The 15902-nt window shown below is 33.5% G+C and overlaps 1 pseudogene; it reads right to left on the reverse strand.

Annotated features, from left to right (window-relative positions):
* Positions 1 to 1296: 1296 nt before the first annotated feature.
* LOC110738162 overlaps positions 1297 to 15902 on the reverse strand; it is a 41029-nt pseudogene continuing 26423 nt past the window's right edge.

Here is a 15902-nt window from a genome sequence, read left to right on the forward strand (position 1 = left end):
TAGTTACGTGCAAGTCGCATGCCCCAAGTCAATGCCAAAGTTAATGGTCAATGTCGGAATGTTGAGCCAAGGTGTTTTTGACAACAAAAATTTGTATTTGGGTGGTTTATGGCAACATTTTTTTAAGTGGGTGGTTTTTGACAAAAACCAGTATTTAACTGGTGGTTTTAGACAAAATTTCCTAAAGAAAAAAATAGGTGGTAAAATTAATTTTTGGTGATTTAAGGGGTGGTTATTTACAATTTTTCCTTAAAATAATATATTTACAATACACTTATTGTAAAAATGTCAATATATGTACCAGTACATTTTTTTTTTAGGAAGATGAATGTGTGTACATAATTAGTGAGTTTTTGTAATATAAGGAAGTGTGACAGTTAAAGTATGCTGGACTTATAAAAAAAATGTGTGACCATTTATTGGGACAGGGGAATAGTTTTCTACTCGATATACTAGTGTATATACAAGTATAAAAACAATGACTAGAATTATGTTTGGCTACGTGGTTTTAGCATGATATCAGAGCAATCATCACAATACTTATCTTTAATCTGTTTTTTTTTTTTTTTTTTTTAAATTGAATTAAATTTACCAATATCAAGAAATACAATTATTTGCTAATCAAACATATTTACAATAAAAATTCTACACAAATCACATAGATCAATTATTCCAAAACTAAAGCACCTGGTATAGGTCACACAAACTGAATTGTGTCGAAAAATATTCGGTTAAAGTTTTAGAGGGCATAATAGCCTTTAAGGATTCGAATTGAGTTCGAAATTAGCAAAAACAATAACATAAGTGTCTCGTTTTTGTGTAACAATACAAAATTGTATCGATTTATGGGCAATTATGTTTTACTGTAAAAACGAGGCACTTACGTTAATTTTTACCAATTCTGAGCTCAATTTGGCCCTTAAGAGCTAATATGACCCCTAAAACCTTTACCTAATATTTTTTTTGACACACAAATCGATGAAAAAATTGAATTAGGTTGCAATTTACAATTTATAACAACTTTTAAGTTGCAATTTACAAATTTTCCCACATTTAAACAGAATTCTAATATATAATTCAATATCAGGGAACTCAAAAGCTTATATTAATTTGCTATATTATTTACATCATATATTGAGCGGAAACCTCCATGCTCAAATATTCTAATGGCATCATGTCCTTACATTCTAACATGCATCACATGAGAAAAAAAGCCAATAGTTAAAGTCTTAATTATAATATGTACTTTTGTAATCTAATTAGTCATCCATTGCATGTTATAAGGCCAAAATTCGATCATAATTGAGGAAATAATCTAAAAAAATTTGCATCAAGAACGATTTCCCTAATAGCAGCCGCGTATCCAACCACAACCGAGACGAAGAAAATACTCATTACGGCTAAGTTTGTCCAAAAGATGAAGGAACGCATTGAAGGCCTAAATGTGATGTTATAGAATATAACAGGCAAAGCAAAGTCGAGTGGAAGAAACCCGAAAGCTCCTATAATTCCCATTATATCTCCAAAAAATGGTAATACTGCTGCTAAAAAGGTTGCTGAGGCGACCAATATGGACCTTGATACAACCCTAGGGATCACATTCCGTTGAGAGAACGGGTGGCTTTTTGGATCACTCAATAGGTTCTCTAGCACTTCATTTGTGGGTTGCATGTATACCTACAACAACATATTTGTATCTTATTTATAATTTTAAGGTTAATTTTTAAATTACCACTAAAAAATGTAACCATTTTCGAACTAACCACACGTTTAATTTTTTATTTTAAATTATCACCCCTTAAATTAAATAAATGCTCAAATTACCACCCATTTCAAAAATCTGGTAGATTTTTCGCCTGTAGGCCCCACCTAACACTTATTTAAACCCTTTTGATTTATTTTTTTTCCCCGATTTTTCTCTTTAAAAACGCTCTCTATACGTTAATTCACATTTCTATCACCAAATTCAACCAAATTTCAAAGAGAAAAAATGTGAATTGAAGTTAGGAGAACTTTTTTAAAGAGAAAAATCGGGGAAAAAATCAGTCATAAGGGTCAAATAAGTGTTAGGTGGGGCCCACAAACGAAAAATCCACCGGATTTTGAAAATGGGTGATAATCTAAGCATTTATTTAATTTAAGGGGTGGTAATTTAAAATAAAAAATTTAATGGATGGTTAGTTCAAAATTGGTTACATTTGTGGGTAGTATTTTAAAAAATTTCCTAATTTTAATACTATTATTTTGGAAAAATTGCTCCCATTAATCTGAAGTTTGCCTCGTCCGCCGAAATTAATCCGAACTTTGGATTATTATCTATCACTCCCAACTTTAGGGGGTATTAATTTCTATTGCACCCAATTTACCTGAAACCGGTTAATCAGGTTAACATTTGTGAATTAAATTTTTTTGCACACGTGTCAATATGTAATTGGTTGGAAAAAAAAGAAAATAAAAAAAATAAAAAAAAATGAAAACAAAAAAAAAATTAATTTCCTAAAACTAATCCAGCACTTGCCCCACCTCCACCACCACACCACCACCACCAGCGCACACTCTCCCCTCACGCAACCCAGCAGCAAGCCACCACACGCACTCCCTTCGCCACCAGCCACCACAACCGAAAACCCATCACAGCCCCCTCACCAAATCGACCACCACAATGGCCGAAAATGGCCAACCACCACCGCACGATTGTTTCCCCACCATAAAACAACCCCCTTCCCCAAAATCGACCACCAAAATTGGCCACAAATGGCCGAAATCAGTCGATAATGGGCCTGAATGGTTGATTTCAACCCTTTATCGGCCGATTTCGACCGTTGGTGGCTGATTTCGTTGTCGTTTTTGTAGTGTTTCGAATGTTAGGGTTAATTAAGGGTTAGGATTTGGGGGATTTTGAGTGGTTTGCAAGGTGATCGAAGAATAAAGGGGAGGTGGTTTGCAAGGTTGTTGCTGGTGGTCGTGGTTACAACGGGAAGTTGGTGGAGTTGCAGGGAAAGGGAAGTAGGGAGGTTGGTGGAGTACGTGTGTGAAGTGCGCAAGGGGAAGGGGAAGCGGGGAGGTGGGCTGGGAGGCGGCGATACGGAGGTGGGGGAAGGGGAGGTAGTGCTGCCGCCGGCTGATTGCGGGTGGCCGTGAGGGAAGGGATGTGGGGAGGAAGCAGAGAGGGAAAGGGGAGAAGGGAGGAGAGAGAAGGTGTTTTTTTTTTTTTTAATTTTATTTTTTTTAACTTTATTTATTTATTTTAATTTTTATTTTAATTTTTATTTTTTAAGCGAATCATATGCTGACACGTGTCTAGGTAACCTGCTACATCAGGTTGGGTGACCTGTTGGGTGCAAATACCCCCTAAAGTTGGGAGTGATAGATAATAATCAAAAGTTCGGATTAATTTGGGCGGACGAGGCAAAGTTCAGATTAATGGGAGCAATTTTTCCTATTCAATTTGGTCATTCTAATTTACAACAGTTGTATTAGATATTTTGTATATATAAACTAATGGATTGGATTGGAGTTGAGAGGAGTTCTTACCACTCCAAAAGCGGCTAGTTGAAACGTTACAAAAGTAATTTTCATGATAACGAACCAAGGTAACAAAGGGTTACCATTCACGACAAAGTTGCTCAAAATTTGGCCGTGAGATTTGTTCCCAAATGCCCAATAACCGGACACGGCTACACTGAGTATGGTTGCTAATACTATGGTGTAACAAAGAATTAGTCCTTTGAACATCTTCTCCTTCACCAGTGGTGTTATTGTTGCCTAAAATGATTTAAAACAACAATCAATTAGTGAGTTTAAAAGACATATATATATATATATATATATATATATATATATATATATATATATATATATATCATCAATCAATATATACTAAAAGACACACCAGCAATGACACGTGTCATCTCCTGGTGTGTCCTTAGTTTTTTTTTTTAAAAAAAAAAACTATTTAAGAAAAAAAATCTTTTTAAATATATAAAGTATTATACTAATTTCCTACAAAGTGTAAGAAAAGATTTTGATGAATCTTTCCAAAATAAAACAGATTGAGAATCATAAACTTAAGCAAAAAAATTAAGTATAAATTCTTAAATCTTAACATAATTTGTTATGGACTATTTTTGGTAGGAAAGACATATTAGGTACTATGTACGTTTATTAAAACAATATTATATATTTTTCTTGATTTTGTTTTAAATTATGTAATAGAAGGAAGCTACAAGCTTAAATAACGAAATGCGAATATCAAATCATCAAATGATGCTTTATTTATTTATTTTTATTTCCTTGAATGATTTATGATTAGAATTTCAATCCATTAGTACTGTACAGATACTTCAATAATACGTGCCAAGAACAACACATATTGATTATTCTTAGTGTCATTTTTCCTTTCATTTTTTTTTTTTGTAGATTTTCAATATTCAATTGATATGAATATAACATATGGAAGTTAAAAAAAAATATAATACAGTGTTACTTTTAAAAATAGTTATTGAAAATTACCGTGCATGGCACGGGACCTAACCTACTATATATATATATAATCCACTATTTTCCTCTTTTATTGTAAAATATATACATCCAAAAATATTTCATTTGAGTATGTATGACAAAAATATAATCGCTAAAATGGAAAGTAAATATTATAGGCTATAAATATTTTTCATAAGGAAAGATAAAGAGTGGAGGGAAAATTTTTAACTAGTGAATGACATGTATCATCACTGATTTCGCTTTTAGTATTAAGTTATTGATTGATTGATTGATTGATTGATTATGTGTGATGAAATCTATATCTATACTTCTATATTAAAAAAAAACGTTCCTAAAACAGAATATGTTCCACGTGTCACATTTTTCAAGTTGACATGTTAGCAATATCCGCCACATGTCATTATTCTAAAAAATGTTTATAAGAAGACTTAAACTCAAGACCAACAAGTCTTCATTTAAGAGTCTTACCATCTTAACTATTTATTAGTCTGGCCACACCGTATGGCCACTTAACGTAACTCCTATAACTTTGATTAAATAACTCCTGTAATACCAACTGAGTAACCCCTATAACAACTCTATAACAATTACAAAGTACCCCTTTAATACTGACCAAGTAACCCCCATTACACTAGTGCTTAAAATGGCTGGTGATACGGTGTGGCCAGCCACATACAAGACTTTGTGTTTATCCTATTAACATTTAATCTATCCAGTTTTAGCTTTTTTAATTGCAGAGTAAAAGCTACACAAATCAATCTCCAATAAAACTATATAATGAATACTCATCAGGCATTACATCCTTTATTTCATATTGATTGTTGATAGTTTAAAGTTATAAGCAACATATAAAGATTAAGTCATAACATTGCTAAAAATAAGAAATATCATGTATTCATGTGTAGTGTATTTGTTATTATAAAAACGAACATTAATAATTGATTGATATATGTCATTGTCATGTACTGGGTATCATATATTCATAACACATACTCCATAATTCTTACGAAAGAAATAGAGTGAGTTTGCGTGCAAACAAGAGTTGAATAAATTTATAAATTAATAGGAATATGTAAAACCTGAATTTCAGGAATCATTCCATTTCCAAAGGTTGTTGCGATGATTGCAATAGCACTAAAAACACCATATATGCGATCCTTAGTGTTTCCAACTACCGAGTAATCTGTTTTTTTTATTCTTCGGATGTATTATTATTTATTCCGACATGAAATAACAAACATATAGCATTTAAATTCTGGAAACAAAACTTAGCTTTAAGAATTTCAATTATGGCTATAAAAATTCTGGAAACAAAACTTAGCTTTAAGAATTTCAATTATGGCTATAAATATGGATGATTGATTAAATTCCAATTTCTAAATATTGGTCACTTAATTTTACGGAAAATAAAAAAAAAAATTAAAAATTAAAAAAGATGATATGTGACTTTAGAAATTCATAAATTTTATATGTGTTTTGTCACATCGTGTAGCTTGGGTTACTTATTTAGAGGTTATTCGGTCAAGCAAGGGTTACTCAGTCAAGTAGGAATTACTCGGCCAAGGTTTTCTTATTCAGGGATTACTCGGTCGGTGCTAACCAATTAAGTACCCCGAAATAAGTTATCCTTGACCAATTATTGAGTAACCTCAAAATAAATAACTTTTGAATAAGTGAACCCCGACGAAAACGCACTAACCGACTGAGTAAGCGCAAAATAAGTAACCCTTGATCGAAACCCGGCTACATGTGTAGTCCGTCACACAGTTTAAACGTCGTTAAATATTTAATACTACTATTACTAATTACTCATTTTTTAATTGTCTTCACCAAAAAATAATAATAATAAATAAAATAAAAAAAAACTCGTGTATGACTTAGGGCCTGTTTTCATTGACTGAACTCAGCTGAAATGAACTGAACTGAATTGAACTGAGCTGAGCTGAGCTGAGCTGAACTGAACTGAATATTTTATAAGAGAAGGAAATTAGGAATTTAACTGAACTGAACTGAACTGAGAGGAGCTAAGCTGAGCTGAACTGAACTGAACTGAGTTAAACTGAACTGAATTAAACTTCAACGTAAGATAACAGACCCTTAAAGGGTCCAGGACTCTAAGTCCATTCCATGGACATTGGTGTCAATAAAGCCCAACATTAAGACCAAACAACCCAAATAAACATTAGAAAATAAACCGTAATCGATAGTCAACGAGGCCCAGTTATAAAATCGAACAGCCCACAGAAAGAAAGAAGTCTGCCCATGGGATTAAAAGCAACATTTTCAAATAACAGTCATTTTACACATAACAGTCATCCAATCAAGACTTCTGTAAAGCATAATGAAGTAAAAGAATTTGGGACATCCGATGAAACAAGTAATCAAACTTGCATATTACATTTTTTTTTTTTTTTTTTTTTTGACAAGACAGCATATTACATTTACTTTAGCTTTTCTTAGTTCTTAGAGCATCTTTATTGGTGAACCCAAATAGATGGTTCATGGGTCACTATCACCATTTCTCTCTCATCCACATCAACCCAACAAACCATTTACAATATTCACTCTTAACAATGAACACTAAACAATGGTTCATCATCAATACTCCCTACCCCACCTTATTTTATTTTTGTAAATATAATTTTTTTTGTTTCATAATTATAATTTATTAACCCGATGTCAATGTAATTAATTGACGTATTTAATATTTTAATCGTGATTACTAATTAAGAAATTATCGCATTTTTTATCAGCTTTTTAAAAAACTAATTCTTGTGATTAATATTTTTTAAACAACAACGCAGCTAATTTTAATTAACAGAAAAAAAAGAGGTACAAATCGTGATTACAGTTCTACAACTATAATCTAGTACATTTTATTTAAATAAAAAAAAAACAACTACACATCGTTTTGTAAGATGTCCTTAGGGATAACCATTTGTTGTAAACCTAGTTGCCTAAGTTTTCGTTGTTACCAAATTTATTCCATATATGTTCGACCAAGTCGTTTTTTAGCTGCAAATGAGTCTGTTGATCCTCAATCTCTGTTCTACGAGACAAGTATAAGCCGATATCCACAATACGATCAGTACGGTACTCGGTAGTGTCCTCATTAGCGTTGCCTCCAGCATTCATAAACTCATTGGTATTACCGTTATTTTGATACGTCTCTCGTTCATCTTCAACGATCATATTATGTATTATGATGCAGGCGAGCATGATATTGTGGAGTATGTCGGTATCCCACGCCAAAGACGGCTTTTTAATAATGGCAAAACGAGCTTGAAGGATCATATTTTGACCCAAATTTTTTTTCTTCTTTCTATTTGTTTTGGGGTTGGTATTAGCATCCATAATTATAATTTATATTTGGAAAAAATAAAAATTTAATAATAATAATAATAACGACAATAATAATAAAAATAATAATAATAACGATAATAATAATAAAGGAAATAATAATAATAACGATAATAATAATAAAAATGATAATAATAATTATAATAATAATAATAATAATAATAATAATAATAATAATAATAATAATAATAATAATAATAATAATAATATTGGTAATTATAGAGGGGACTTTTGAAGAGAAAAATATAGTAGAAAGAAATGGATTTTCAAAGTTGAAGAAAGTATAGCAATATGGGTGTCTATTTATAGAGGGGAAAAAAATAGAGCCGTTGGTAATTTTTTTTTTTTTTTTGATTTGTGTTTTGTAAAATATATCCGTTGCAAAATTATAACGGATTTATTTAAAAACAGTGACACGTGTCAAGCAGCGGCTGGGCCAAGTGGCGCGCTCCCAGCCGCTGCTTTCTATTTTTTTTCCTGAAATAAAAATAAAAATGGGTGGGGCCCACAATCCATAAATTCGTCCAAATGCTTGCAGCAGCAATCGATCCCACAACCATTCACTATGAACAATTATAGAGATCACCATTAAGCCACCCATTCACTTGTTCACTCATTGTGAACTATTTTTTTGTTCACCCTTAAGGCTGCCCTTACAGTAGAACATAGCATTGTAGTTGTAACAGCCTAGATTAGTGTGCGATGGCAATAATCATCAGGATGCTTTAATATCTCGGAGCAATTACTTTTTTTTTTTTTTTAATCATGGAGATAACTTTTCCTTCTTGAATCTAATCCAATAGTCCTTTGTTTCTCCAAAACTTCCTACTTGTAGTTGTGTTCTAATTTAAATGGATCAAATATCTCTGTCTTTTAGGGTCTGTTCATATTTACTGAACTTATTGGAACTAAACTGAACTGAACTGAAACAAATATTTTATGAGAGAAGGAAATTAGGAGCTGAACGGAACTGATTGGAGCTGAATTGAATTGAACTGAACTGAACTGAAATTAAGATGAAGTGAACATGCCCTTAATTTATATTGTTTTGATAGTCTTAAATTATTCATAGACTAGCAAGACCACTAATTCAAACATCATTAAATCTTTATTGGCATACACCTAAGGTACTCTTATCCTTCACAGGGTACGGTATTGTTGACGTGTTTGTATTTCTTATTCTTCTCTAACAAGTACAAATCAAATATTTTTAACACTGATCGACACACGAATTAGTCATAAATTTCTAAATTAATTAATACTAAAGTAAAACTGTATTTAGTACTTATGTACCACAAAGTATACTAACATAAGCCTTAAGAATTGCATATAGTGTTACCGTAAGTCATTTACCTACGTAAATGGAAGCAGCAGTAGTACAAGCACTATATGCAAGGCACAAAATGAGTGAAGTTAAGTTGATATGCCTTAGTGAGTGAAATGACGGCATTTGAGCTAAAATTAGCATTAGTCCGCCAAATACTATAACAAAATCTCTGAGCTTCATCTCTCCATCTGGATTTGTTAATAAGTAGATAGCCTACATTATCAAATATGTTAAGTAAGATTATTAATAGGTCTTTATTCATGTAAGAATTATATTATCCCTAATATAAATTTGAAGTAGAAATGTAACGGCTTAATGTACCTTTTATAAGTTGTTTTGAAGCTAAACTGGGCTAATCCTCTTATAACTACCAATTACTTTAGGGTCGAACGTCACTTGGGCCATATTAGTGGGCTTTTCTCTCCTCCTTTTATTCATCATTAGTATAAAGTGATCTATAGTTTTAACCAACAAGAGTTGACTCAAGTAGTAAGCAGCTTAATGTTGCTTAAGCCTTAGGGGAGAGTTCGAGCCTCACCAAATGCAGAAAACTCTTGTTAGGAGACTCACCCACCATAAGTCAGATTTGCAACCCGGGTCGGATCCAGATGTAGTATGAGCTAAGCTCCGGTGAACCGGATGGGGCAAACTCACAAAAAAAGAGAAAGATCCATAGTTTTAAATTTAGGTCATGTCTAATTCACTTGATATTCACTGAATTTAAATAATTTTACTGAAACAAATTATTATTTTCATTAGAATAGATTATTTGTGTTCAACCTAATATTTTTGCTAATTAAAACTTATTTTACTTATGTTCTTTCAGGTTAAGTATTCCAAAGTTACAACTAATACAAAACGGAGGTAGTAGGTTGTTTAATTTCTCATAATCTTATAATTCTTTACCTCTTCTGAAAGAAAAACTAACAAACCTTGATACATTGCCCACCTAGAAGACAAGCAGCAACAACTGAACCATAGCACACTGCGAGTTGAATTGGACCCACAAAATACTTTCCCCAACTTGGACCTACAAGATCGAGTTCAAATTATAAACTTGCACATGTCTTGCGTTAGAATTAAATATTCTTTTATATTGAAATTTAAATTAGGATTATAACAACTAAAATTAAACGAAGATAATAGTTTTATATAATGTTCCAGTGTTATAACTAGAATTTTGCTACATTATTGTTACTAGGATGTATTTATAAGTATTATTTGATTTGTGATTAGTTTTTGGAATAGAGTTGTAAACATACCTAGAATATCATGAGCCATAGCCCGAAAATGAAGCTGACGACGGCCTAATTGAGCATGGTGTTCGAGGACCAACGACAAGAGCGTGTAGGAGTAAAAGGTGACCAATGCTCCTACTGAAAGGCACAAGAGACCACCACCCCAGCCAAGAAAGGAAAATGCATATGGAATACTCAACAATGGAGGTGAAACTATTGATGTTGTTAGATGGTAGCTACAATGTAACCATGATCCTGTCACAATTATAATTTAAACACCTTTACTATCATCATATGGTAAAACTCACAATGAAAATAATCATTTAAATAATATATAAGGTTATATGTATGTTCGGCACATTTTTATTTGCTAGAAATTAACAATTTTGAAAGTAATGCATTAAAATTACCTCCGTATAATTGTTAACAACACGTTTTCTTATCACGTGTCAATTTACAAATTAAACAATTAATTATTACCTTCATTTCATATTCTTTATAAGTTTAGTGTATTATTTGTGAGATAAAAAATATTCCAAAAATTGCAAATAATATGAAATGAATGTGGTAATAATTAGTTGATCTTAGTAAATGAATTTTTTTTTAATTCATTTGTTCTTTAGGTTTAGTTGAAATTAACATTTTTTTTTGCGCTTGTGGAGATTAGACATATTTTTTGGGTTTAAATGATGGAAAATGTTATACATAGCCCTTATGGCTACATATAACTATTAAAATTTACACTTGAAAATCGTAAAAAGTTAAGAAATCATCAAAATATAAACACTAATATCACTGATTTACGCGTGTTTTTGTCATAAAATCCTAATTTTATACAATTTCCAAGAGTATATTTAATGCTTATATATAGCCATTAGGACTACATATAACATTATCCTTAAATGATATGTTCCTTGTATATTTTTGGATTCATACTCTTTCCATTTAGCTCTTATGTTCTTTTAGCTAGGGTCAATATTTTTTTTTTTGTTTAAAATCTTATTTTTGTGCCTTTTTATTCATTTTTTTTAATTAATCATTTATGTTTATTGGATGCACATTGAACACTTTTGCACTTAGGGCTTGTTTGGTTCACCTTATTTTTGATAATCTGATTTGATCTGATTTGGTCTAATCTAGTCTGGTCTATTCTGATGTGATTTGATATGGTCTGATCGGATCTGATTTGAATGACAGATTTTGACCAAAATTTGACCTTAAATATACGATAATCTATAAAGAAAAAATGTATCAAGTGGGGTCTTGTTAGATTCGTAATAATGTGTATTTTATTAATGTGTGATTTTCATAATTTTTTTCATTACGAAAACAAAGATATTTAGCGATAAAAATGCACATAAAACAATGATCTGAACTTATTTTTTTTTGAAATAAGTAAAAATAAGGTGAATTAAACAAGGCCTTAGGTGCACAAATCAATAATTGCTAAAAAAAAACAAGTTGAGAGAGGGAACGACTTTAGAGAAATTTAGTACTCCGTATTCGCTCGATCTTAATTGTATTTATGTTATTTAATTCGATTTTTATTATTACGCACTACTCCCTCCGTCCCCGAAAAAATGATCCGTTTGACCTAATTTTAGTCCAAAAAAGAATGACCCATTAGCATTAAAATACCCACCAATTTACAACAATATTTGTGCAAAATTAGCTTTCTCATATAAAATTTTGTTTTTCCTTATACTTTTATTAGTATCTTTCTTTACGTTTTTGTAAACCGCATGTAAATTTATATTTCCAATATACTTTTACTTCTTTTAATTAACTTTATTAAAAACCGCGAAATCAACCCAAAATGGTCGTTCTTTCGGGGACGAAGGGAGTACTATTTAATCTCGGCTGCACGATTTTAAAAGTATATGGTTAAATCTCACGTAATAATGTATATAAATGATAAATGTATGTATAATAGTATACTTACCCTTAGATTCAAGAACAATATTAGAATAAAGGACATCAAATTCTTTTTTAGGAGGAAGAGGAACTTCACGCCATTGTTTATGTTAAGATAATTATGTATATAATTAGTTTAGTCAAGTATATATCTTGTTTCCTTATACTTAGGATAGGATTATTGTTTCCTAGTATTTTGCCTTCATTATAGCCGTGAATTATGGTTGATGATATTGATGTAAATTGTGTATATTAATGAATGAGCAAAGGAGGAAACTTCACAGAAAACATTCTCGAAACAATAATAGGTATTAAGGGTATCGACAAGAAAGTGTTCCCCTCTCTGTTCTCACTATCTCTCGAAACCGTTTGCCAGCAATGGTTCTTTTCTCTCGATAATGAAAAAACCTCCACCTGGGAGTCCATAGCAAATGCTTTTGTTGATAGATACAAATGCAATATTCAAGTTGAGACCGACCATAGGGAACTTGAAATCCTCAAGTAGAAGGAGAATGAAGGCTTCACCTCCTTCTTTAACAAATGGAGAGAAACCTCAGCTAAGATGATTGAGGTGCCCCGTGAAAAGAGTCTGTAAGGTTATTCATCAAAAACCTTCAAGAAAAGTATTCCAAGCATCTCAAATATCAAAATAATCTTCATACCTTCAAGGCTGTCTACGACATTGGAATTAATATTGAAGACGACCTGGCTAAGTTGAAAGCTGCCAACAATAACTCCAACAGTGGCTGGAAAGGCAAGAAGAACGACAATCCTTCTTCTTCCAAAAACACTCACTCAAACAATGTTAGCACTTTTAACCTAGGTGAAGTCCTTGCTATGAATAATCAAGGACAAAAGAAACCATTGAGGAGGAACTTTACTCCTATTAGCATGAGTTATGACACCGCATTTGACCGATTAAATGCAAAAGGTCTTATAACTCCTATTAGACCATTTGGGGACCCACCAATCGAGAAGAGGATGGCTAACTGGAACCCCAATGCACATTGCAAGTATCACCAAGGTAGGGGCCATCTCACCGAGAACTGTTGGAAGTTTAAAGAAGCTATCCAAGACTTAATCGACAATAACAAGCTACCATTACCCCCTCCCGGTAAGAAGCCAAGTATTGATAATGCGCCTCTTGCTCACTCCTTGGCCATCTCTGATGAGGAAAACGAGGTTGATCCTTCATCTCTCATCAAACCTGTTAAAGAAATCCATGCCATCGAAGAAGAGGAGGAGATCTTTTTTGACGCCATGGATAACCTTCCAGAATTAACAAGTAAAGAAGACTTACAATTGCTTACACTGACTATGATGGAAGGTTCACACTTGCTACGAGAAGCCCTCAAAGTTATAAAAGAACTTCAGCAGAAATATGACGAGGTTCCACCCTTGAAAAGTAAACCCAAGAAAGAGTTTACACCCATGGGAACGACTTATGAGCCGAAACGTTTTCCTTTACAAGTCACCGAAAAACCCAAGAAGAGTAATAGACTCTACACTCCAATTGGGATCCCATACATACAAATGTTCAAAATGCTCTCCGAGAATGGCGAGATCAAACCTCTCGAACCGAGACCGTTTAAATCATTAAAAAGGACAGATAGATATTACTGTCAGTATCATCAATCCAGGGGGCATACTATCAAAAACTGTTTTAAATTCAAAGATTTAATTCTGAAAATGATTGATGATAAGAAGCTAGTCAAAGTTCCACAAGAAGAGGATGTAAATATTAATGGAGTGTGGGACAGCGACGAAGAAGACGTCTATTTAAAAGATATGGTAGGATCTCCACCTTCGGTTTCATATGCCATGGATGACTTTTGGGTTGAAGAAGATTCATCAATAGACGTCCTCACGAGATCCGGGAGAATGCAACCTCCTGTTTCAACATAACCCATGCCGACCACACAGCAAGTTCTCATACCTATCATAGAAGATAATGACATCGTCAAACAGTTCAAGAAAACAAAAGTCGAAATGAACGTATGGAAGCTTCTGACAACGTCTCGAGAACACATGTTGGTTGTAATGAATGCCTTGGACAAAATAGGGATAGATTCTGACACCACTCCTGAGGGGTTGGCTAATTTCCTCACGAGTGATCTCCCTAGTCCTATCAATTTGATCACTTTTTCCGACAAGGATTTGTCCCCAGAAGGTGACAAACACTATAAGCTAAGGCATTAAACCTCACAGTGGTTTGTAAGAGAATGAATGTCCCTATGACTCTTGTAGACAATGGATCAGCCATTAATGTCTGTCCACTTAGAACTGCGAGGATGTTAGGCATAAGGGATGAAGACTTAACCCCGTCAACGCAAGGAATAAGAGCCTATGACAACACTTGTCGTCAAGCTCTTAGTAAAATTACCATGAATGTAACGGCGGGAGCGATAGAACACGCTACTACTTCCCAAGTTGTAGATATTAAAGCCTCATTCAATCTATTGTTGGGACGCCCTTAGCTGCATGACCTAAAGGCCGTCCCCTCATCTCTCCACCAACAAGTGAAAGCTATAGTTGGAGGAAAACCTATTACCATTGATGCTTCGCCTATGAGAATCAAGTCTATAGAAAATTCAATAATTAACGTGGAGCACGATGAAGATGATGAAGATTTGTGGGGCTTTAACGAAGAGGTCTCCTTAATCAAGGAGGATGAAAGGACCCCTCTCTGCCACGACCCCCATTCCAACATGATCGTGAATGCTATTCTAAAGAAGCAAGGACATTTTCCTGGGATGAATCTAGGAAAGAAAAAAGGAATAGCAAAGCCGCTGGAATTATCTGGCCTCCCTAAATTGGACACTTTCGGACTTGGTTTCGACCGACTCAGAAAGATCTTAAGCGAGTCCAGGAAAAGTCGAAGGTACGTAGGGACGCTCGCATTCAAAAGAAAGCAATCCCAATGGATTAGTACCCTCTTACCCTTAATGGTCAATTCATAAGAGAAGGAGAGGACTATCGATGCTACGAATTTCCCGAACCATTTGTCGCAAATGGCATAAGGCAACCGGGATTTGAAATTTTCTTAGATTGCTATTTCACAGATGAAATCCCAACTCTTGTCCATAAGGAGAAAGCACCCCCATGCTTTGATTTTAATGTCATGGAATTATTATTAGGGCGGGAAAAGGATGAGCCGACATACAAAGGGGATAATTCCTCGCTCATTCAGACAGTCCTACAAAGTGAAAACTTCGATCCTTCGAAGCTAATCACTCCAGCGGAAGGATCACTACAATGGTGGCGCAAGACCGTCAAAGTGACTACTCCAAGTGGAAGAAAGATCTCCATCACGACATGGCAAGGACCGATGTTCGAAGAGTCGTCAGAGTCAGAGTTAGAGTCTCTCCTTATAAAGTCATCTAGGTCTTTAGTTGTAGCATCTCTTCCTTATATCTCTTCCCCTAGAATAGTTAGTGATCAAGTCCCTGAAGACATATCACTTTTTGATGTAATGATCTCAGAGTATAATAATATGACTTCTTCTCCTAACTCCTTGTGTTCTTCTTTAACCCAAGATGACGAGCATTGCTTAACTAAAA

The sequence above is a fragment of the Chenopodium quinoa genome, unplaced genomic scaffold, assembly GCF_001683475.1.
Source record: "Chenopodium quinoa cultivar QQ74 unplaced genomic scaffold, ASM168347v1, whole genome shotgun sequence".
Lineage (NCBI taxonomy): Eukaryota > Viridiplantae > Streptophyta > Magnoliopsida > Caryophyllales > Amaranthaceae > Chenopodium > Chenopodium quinoa.